Consider the following 8,918-nt stretch of genomic DNA (forward strand, 5'->3'; position numbering starts at 1 on the left):
ATAGTGTCAACATTAAGTATGCTGTGTACTTCCTTTGAGGTACCGAGTGCTCTGACTCCCTCCTGTTTCAGCAAAGGGAAACGAGCAACACTATCACAGCCTTTGGGTTCAGCTCTGCTCAAGCCAGAGTGCCACTGATCTTGGTAAGAATACAAGTCAGGTAAGAACCGGAGCACTGATCCCCCTCAAAGGGAAAGTAAAGTCTAGCGGTGTTTTTGAAACACAAAAGTAAATTAGTAGTTGCAGTTAGCAAAGAGAAAACATAAAGAATAGGCATGTTGTCTCTCTGCGCAATGAGTGTTATGAACTCGATTCCCACACTCCACCAAAGGACTGCCAGGTAAAATAAGCATGTTGCAAAGGTTGTTTTTGTCAACAGGAGAACTACTAAGTCGGTGAAATGTGTAATGCATACCTTTTTAACAGGCTATCTGTTACCCAACTAAGTAAGTGTATTTCAAATTATTAGAAAAGATTTTCTAATTTCAAAGATAATAAAAAGCTAGTGACAAGAGGACAGCGGATTTTAAATGTGAATGTTCAACTTTGGAGAAACGAGCAGTTTCATGAATTTTACACTCTGCAGTACAAAAATGAAACAAAACCAACAAAGTCTTGGTGATAGTACTTGACATTTTAAAAGCTATATTTCTGAAAGTGAAAGGGCCCCCAGAAGACCTCTTATTAGCCTGCTAACTATCAAGAAACTCTGGAATAAATAACTCCAAGAGAAACTGCTGGGATATCTATAATTAACTGTGGCTAAGGCTATTAGAGTTGGAAGTTACTATGATAGTTGCAAAGCTTCTGATGTTATACAGTGAGGAAGTAAGAGGAACGAAAATTATTTGAGAAAATGCTCCAAACTCTAAACTGATCATCGTTATTAGTGACATCTCATGTGTGAACCCTGTGAATAAAGTAATCCATTTGTCACACTGCAAGGTTCAGGTCTGATGTACAGTTGATAGTTTTATGATATATCATTTGTAAGATCTTAAAAAGCCATGAAAAACAGGTTCATAATAGAAGTTATGCTGTCTGGGAAATGGAGACCCAAATCAAATTATAATTCAACTGACTATCTAAGCAGGAAGGTAAATCTAAGTTTGGAAATCAGTGTGTCAAAGGATCACTGCATATGAGAGAGAATTCAGTTTGAGACAAGTGTAAACAAATTTCATTTGCATTCATCTAAATAGCTCAGGTTGCTCAAAACTACCATACAATATATTAGAATTTTCTCTAAATTGAAGGAAGCAAGGAAAGGGAGATGGTCCAAATAAGTGTTCTGAGGTGTACCCTCCCTTGCAGTAGGGAAGTCCCTCATATTTTGTGTGGAGGCAGGCAAAAACCCAGCTGAGAAGTACGTCCTGAAGTACAGTTGTACTGGTTCCTTGGTTCCCAGAGGCAAGCTGTGAGTGACTGCCAGAAAAAGGTACATATTGAAATTGGATTTTCTTGCTTCTATGCTTTTTGTTTGTGTGTTTAAGTTTGTTTCCATTTTGTAAACAGAAACTTAACCCTTGCTGTGCTAGTATAATCTTTTTTTTTTTTTTCCTTATTTAACTTTGCCTGGTGATAATAGTGATTTCAAGTAACTGTGGCAAGCACAAGGAACATTATTTCTAAGCAAGCATCAAGTCCAAATAAATGAGTTGGCATACTTCCCTTTAGGATACCCACAACATGGGAGAAATTTGAGAAATCAAGGCATTTCTTAACAAATAGCAAGAGTCAGAAGTCTTTCTGGTGCGGCATTTATTGAGCACGTGAGATAGCACAATTGCAGGTGCCCAACTGAGATTAAATCTTTTGGAGGTTACACAGTGCTCTAGCACTACCAAGAATGCAACATATCATTGGGAAGGAGGGGTGGGGCAGAAGAATAGGTGGAACTCCAAGACAGTCAAGTGAGAGTGCCGCAGGGAACCACAGAGTGTATGGCTGACAGGATAAGCCAAGTGAGTATCTTACATCTAGAAAAAGATTAAAGAAATGTAATTATTACATTCCATTGCAAAGGGGTATAAGAACAACAAAATTCTGAAAGCTGGAAAAGAAAGAATGACAACTGGTGAGCACTACTGTGCAAAGCTCTTCAATGATAACAAGCTCAGCTTTTCCATAAAGTGTTTGGAAAAAAAAATTGAGAGGCTCCACAGCTGAAGTGTAATAAGTGCAAAGGTAAGTACATAGCGGGCACTGCCAGACACACTGCTGGCACTGTCACATCACGGTAGGATGCTTAAAACTGGATGCCAGCAGTGTATAAGCTATAGAGATACAGAAAACCTCAATGCCAGTTTATTCAGCTAGAGAGGGACCTTTGGATACAGGCTTTGCAACCGTGTATGTTTATCTAAGATAGGCCAGTGTTAGCTGAAACACCATAAACTGCTTATTCGCATTGCTAGATGGGGCTTGGGAATTTTCACTCCTTAAAAAAAAAAAAAAAAAAGCTACTTTTTTCAATTACTAGCACATTGCTATGACATTATCATTATATTTTTTGCAAATCAGGAGTAGAAGAAAGGAAGATACAGTACTTGCAGAGACCTTGAAAAGAGCAGGGACATTCAGTCTCCAGTGGCTATGACTTCCAAGTTTATTTAATCAGTCTGTGGCCCTCTGGAATAGGCTGTAGGCAAGAAGACTTGCTCTGGTAGTGGCAGTAGCCTACTTCTTACCACCATTTCTTCCAGAGGCCCTTTCCCTGCCCAGCAATAAAACACAGAAAGGACCAGAGCCCCTTGAGAAAGAGGGCTTTTAGAAATTAGCTACTGTCAGAACAATTAATCCAGTAATCACTCTTTTCTCCCCACAGTTCCATGGCACTACGTGGAAAGAAGGAGACCAACGGTGAGCTGTCTGAATTACTTGGCAATACTAATCTACTCTCAGTTGCTGTATTTCTTGGCCACTCATCTCTTCAGCACGGGAAACTTCCTGCAAGCAACCTGTTGTATATATTCAGTAATGAGGGCACTTTCAGGAAATTGCTGTGTCCTGCAGCACAGGATGGACTGCAGTATATGGCCCTCTCCTGAGAAGCTACACCTTTCTCTAGTGACAGAAGTGGGCATCTCTACCACAGAGCATCCGACAGGAGTTCAGCAGAGTCCTTTGTGCATGCCTGTTTGATAGAAATCATGGATGGTCTCAGATAAAATGTAGACTTTTACTAGCAGTGCAACAGCAAGAGATGGAACATTAATAGGCAGAACATCTGGGGACTGAGGTAGAAAGACATATTTCAAATTCTATTCAAACCTTGTCATACAGCTGTGTGGTTCTCCTTGTATCATGCCCCATTACGTACAGAATCTTAATGACCGCTGAGGGTTGAAGGAACAAAAAGAAGAAGTTAGACTCTATTTTCAAGCACATTTAACTCAAACCACAAAACCAACCACTTCTGAATTCTAGTGGCAGAATTAACAAGAAAGCCCTGTGTGAACAATGATGCGGGCAGGAAGGTGTGACTAAAGACTTAAAGTCTGGGATTTTTGTTTCCAAAAGCAAAACAAAGGACCGTAAACCCAAAGTACAAGGAAGTCGGTGAAGCAGAAACCACAGGGGATGAAGTATCCACTCATCCAGCACTTTCAGATTTAGAGGACAGGACAATTTAGTGAATCCCAGAGATGAGAAGACAGAATCATAGACAAACTCTTGCAGATTAGGAATCATGCCTGACTGACTGCAGGAGCAAGAGAAGTAAAACACACAGCCCCAAAACACTGTCAAAGCTGACATACTTTTGAGAAATGACATAAATTCCCTGAGAAAGAGGGAAGGGTACATGGCTTGGGGGCATCAACTGTTCTTTCAGAATATTGGAAAGGTGGAGAAAAGCCTAGAGACCTCCATCAGTTTACTGAGGCATTTGATTGTGTTTCTTTTGAGGGAAGATACATGCATCTCATTTTCTGTTGCCTGAACATTCGTTAGTCATTTGTCAGAAGAGTTTGAAAAGCAAATTGTGCAGGAGTAGTCCAAGCAAAATATTTTTTTTCTCTCTGTCTTTGTGTGGAGGGGAAAGAATCCTGGAGTGAGGATGAGACTGTCATAAATCCTGATTTAACAAATATATGAGTCTGTATCAAAGAGTATGAGATTGAAGAGAAGGATTTATTTGGTTCCAAGAGAGAATATCACTGGTATTCATCTCTTCAGTCACTGCAGCTTGTACTATAGCAACAATAATTATTTTTCAGGCTGCTACGTCACATCAGTTTGACCAGAACTTGGAGAGAGACAAATAATTGGACTGATTGTGTTCCCATTAAAGTCTGCCATACAATTCTTATTTATTTCAGAAAAAGCAAAATCAGTCTGAAGGTATTTGTAGTAGCATTTAAAGAATTGCTTTCACACCTAGTTTTATACCATTATATTCTGGTGACTTCAGTGGGGCAATATATGTTTTTCAGTCTTAAAAATAAAACCAGAATCAGATCAATTTGTCTTTTTATTAATTATTCATTGCCTAAGCCTAGTGACCTATCGTAGTGGAAGCCCACTTGCACTGCTCTAAAGCCATAGCGAAAAGGCAGCGATTATGTGTTAGGCCTTTAGGTCCATAACATCAGGAAGTTATCACTGCTTCTTTATTCCTGCAGTGTTTTCAGACAGACGCTCATATTTGGAAAGTACATTTGCACTTATCCACATTATTTTAAAAATTGATTTCAAGGGATTCTGCAAAACATAATCTGAACACGCATGTAATAAGACGTAAATACAAATTAAGGCAACCATTGAAGAAGTGTATCTGTCTCTGTAGTTAAAGCCTACTGAATTAAATTTTTAAGAATTCACTCAGACTGGAAATCATATCACTGTGTGTGGGCACAGAAGGCTCAGTAAATTCTGGCTCAGTAGGTGAGTCAGCATGAGTCATCAGCAGACATACCATCCTACGGTTATATGAATCCGCAAGGTACATTTAGAAACATTTCACAGTAACAAAATAATGCCATCCTCCTGCTTTTTGTCTAGATGACATTAATGACAGCCCCAGCTTTCCTAAAATATTGTAGGTGTTCTCAGCTCAACATGTGAGGTTAAAAAAAAAATATCTCTCTACTTCGGTATTTTCATTAAGCAAAGCTAACACAAATATAAAAAGCTGTTAGGGAAGCCTCAGGTTGTAAATAAAATCATTTACATAGTCGCATTACACTGACAAACAACGGAGCGACAGCTACTTTTCAGGTGGATTTCTGATTACTTGATTGAAGCACAAGGAGTTTCTTTTTCTCTTTTCCAATTTTAACTGTTTCCATCACTCAAAATTTCAAGGGGGTAATAAGATGCCATGACAAATGAAGTTATTTAGCTGACATCACCAACTGTGTGATAAGCAAAATAGTGTCAATTTTGTTCCGAAGGACTTTTTAATTGTGGCATTTTATTGAAAGACTGAACACATAGATGAGCATTTGTAAGGCTGAAACTATTTCTGCTTTCTCCTCTTCCACTTTTCTTAGTTTCTATGGAAAAGTTAAATTGTTAACTCAGTATTTCATTTTCCTCTGAAACAGATATCATTTTTTTCCAGCCTGTCATTCCATATACAATATATAATTACCCAGCATACCCCAATTCGTACAGCTACATAGGAAAAGCTTTTTCCACTCCTTCTCATATTAATTTCGGGAGCTCTAATATTTACTTTTTCTTTAGTTCTGCTGAAGATTAGGGAAATTTCACAAGTAATATGGCTTAGCGTACAATCTAGTGAATGGACTAGGATTGCTCGTAGGCATATAAGTACACAGCTATTTGGCCAACTGATCACCTCACAGCCCAGTCTGGAAACCAAATCCACTGGCACAATTAGTCATCCACTTGGATCCCACTTATTACAGTGATGCCACACAGCTGCAGCCAGATCTACATCAGCTAATCGAGTTACAAAACAGATGCCCTGGTTCTATCAGATATATTAAAATCTGTGTAAATAGAAATGGCTTAACCTCTTATTTTAGGCTTCAGACTCTTGTTTTCCTGTTCTCCCCATAGCTTGGTAAATGCATTCTGAATTTGCTCTCTCATCATTCTCAGGAGGAGGATGTTTCCTGGATTTCCTCCTAACTATTATGTTTTGGTTTGCTAACTAATTCCTTTCCCAGTTAAGTTGTCTCTATATCACCTACTTAGTATTTCAGGCAATTAATAATGCCCTTCATTTGCTATTGCTATGTGCTAGTAGTCTTAGCAAAAACTTGTTTATTTTTTTAATCCTGTGAATTATATATTGACTCCTATACAATGAGTAAAGGAGGCTACACTTGCCAGCGTTGCTGCCTCTGCCTATTTTTGTAAGGCATTAACCACAGTTGGAACTTGTCTATTGGATTGAGCCTTTTGGCTGGATGAGGAAACATCAGTTTTGAGAATCTTGTTGAATTGAGGAGTGAACTAGTGTCATTAGGATAGGTAACCCTAGGCACACCTTGCAGAAGAGCATAAGCCCCTTGAAGGTTTTGCAAGAAGTTCTGCAGGCAAAGTGAATCCCAGAGATGGGATCGTGAGCGTCAGAGGCATCTTAGTGCTGGATTTGGGCTTCTAGTCTTCAAGTACAGCCACAAGGACAAACTCAAAGACACATTTACCAAATGCCAGTGCTGTTTTACTTACTGGGCAATCAGGGTTGCCAACTCCCCACACAAAGCCCCAAGACTTCAGCACTTAACCCAAGTTGTAAATAAGATCAGTTAGCAACATATCTATTAATAATAGCTAACATATTGCAAAAATACATGCAAATAAAGCCAGAAATACTTTTCTTCAGCCATGTTCACTCAATAATACCATTCAATAATGACTTTACTTCAAATATTTTACTCAGAGTCAAATCTTGTAGGACATCATTGCTGCTTTTTGACTGTAAACAGTGGAGAGTGGAAAACATCTTTTGCAGAAAAACTCATTATTGTAGATATATAGGCAATATACACTTATGTACATACACGTATCTTTTTAAAATATATTCTTAGCATGTAGTCTTTCCACAGAAAGTCAATATTCAACATGGTTTGTATATTTTAAGCTGTATTTTATACAAAAATGTAAAGTAGCGTCTATTTTAGTAAACTCATTATCAAATGTTGCTGGAAGCAACAGTCTTCTGAGACATTGCTTTTTCTTCAGCATTCCTTACAATTAAAGTGGGTTGATGAACACTACTTTAAATTATAAAAAATGAGGCAAATTCCCATTTTCTTATGCTTCCTATCAGCTACCAAAATTAACATTTTCTGTAATTTAGGTGGAGTTTATTTCCAAGCTTGCTATGAGTAGGGAAAATCTACTCTGGTAACCATACAACAGGTTCAGAACAAAGGATTTGTCAAAGATGATTTAATACTTGGCTGCAGCAGATGACATACCGAACAATAATTCTTGAGTTACCTTTGAGGGAGAATCTCTCAGCAGAGGCTATCAGAGCCTGGGAAAAGTGCATGGAGTTTCCTTTTCTTTCACCACAAGTTTTCCCAGGAGAAACCTCAAAACTGAAGTTCACAGACTCAGACCTAAAAACTTCCAGCCAGACCTACACAGGTAGAGACTGTGCGAGTAATCCACTAAGTAGGCATACAAGAGGGAAAACCCCAGGTGTGTTGATCTCCTTTCCACCCTTAAATGCTTTCAGGTGCATTTAAAAACAAATCTCTGGGCCACCAGAGAGGGTCCCTGTCTGTGTTCAGTATCTTAGCTACCTGGGCAGTGGAGGCTGGAAGCTCCCGAGTGCTCTGGCAATTTCTGCTCGCCCCAGTTCAGGCTGCCTGGAAGGGTGGGATCGCTTCATGTCCAGGTCTTTGGTATATCCTGGGGTTAGGGCTGCTCCTCACTTCAGGTACACAGCCATTGAATGGGGATCTGAAAGAGCATCTAGGTATCTCAGTCCCCTTGGGACCTCACATCGGACTCCGAGCAAGGAAGTCCCAGCTCCCGTGACTGGGTAACGGGGCAACATTGCAAGTCTCCAGGAGGGCTTACTCCGAGGGTTTGGGATGCTTATTCTTAAAATGCTGTGTAGCCCCTGTAGTGCTGTTCTGATTTAAGTCGTACCTGAATGCACTTATGATATCACTCTCTGTCTAAATAGACAGCGTATGAATTCAGCTAAGGAAATATGTGGTCGTTCTGTGTCCTTGCTGGAAAGGGACTAGTAAAGGCTTTTTCTACTCTAGCAACAGGCAGATTTCCTAAGATGAAACTGCTGAGTAATCTTGGTCATTTTCCAGTATGCTGCTTCATTTAATGTAATTTAGAGCATCATTTTCATGCCTGTAGCGTTTAGGTAATTGTTAGCTAAGAGTTGCTGGTAGTATCAAACATTCAGCTCTGCCGTGCACACCTACTGCTACATTTTCCAGCTTTGATAAATTGGATGTCAAGATCAGGTACAAGTGCTGATATTTCAAACAAAAACAAAAAAAAAAAAAAGAAAGAGAGAGGAAGTGAGAGAGAGAATGAACAGAAGGAAAGAAAGGAATGAAGCAAGCAAGCTCTGGAAAAAAAGATTGGGCTGAAGTTTTTCATTAATTAATTTGTTACGTAAAATAACTTTTAACAAACAAAAATGTGTTAAATTATTTTTCAGCATCCTTTAATTTTCCTATTTGTTTGATAAAATGTCAAATAAAATTTCTAAAAGTAAAAATGAAGCATGACAGAATCAAACTAAGCTTGTTCCTTGACAGTGACCTTTATACTTTGGCAATATTTACTATAACTTCAATTTTTTTGCACTAATATAATGATTATATAAAATGCAGGGCAGTGGGGAATCTGACAGTATTTTACAAGTCTACATGTATATTTGTGGACTGTATGCATATACATATATTTGTGTAATTCTGATCTAAAATAAACATCATAGCTTTGACTTTAAACTGGTCAAT

Source organism: Accipiter gentilis, chromosome 30 (genome assembly GCF_929443795.1).
Source record: "Accipiter gentilis chromosome 30, bAccGen1.1, whole genome shotgun sequence".
Taxonomy (NCBI): domain Eukaryota; kingdom Metazoa; phylum Chordata; class Aves; order Accipitriformes; family Accipitridae; genus Astur; species Astur gentilis.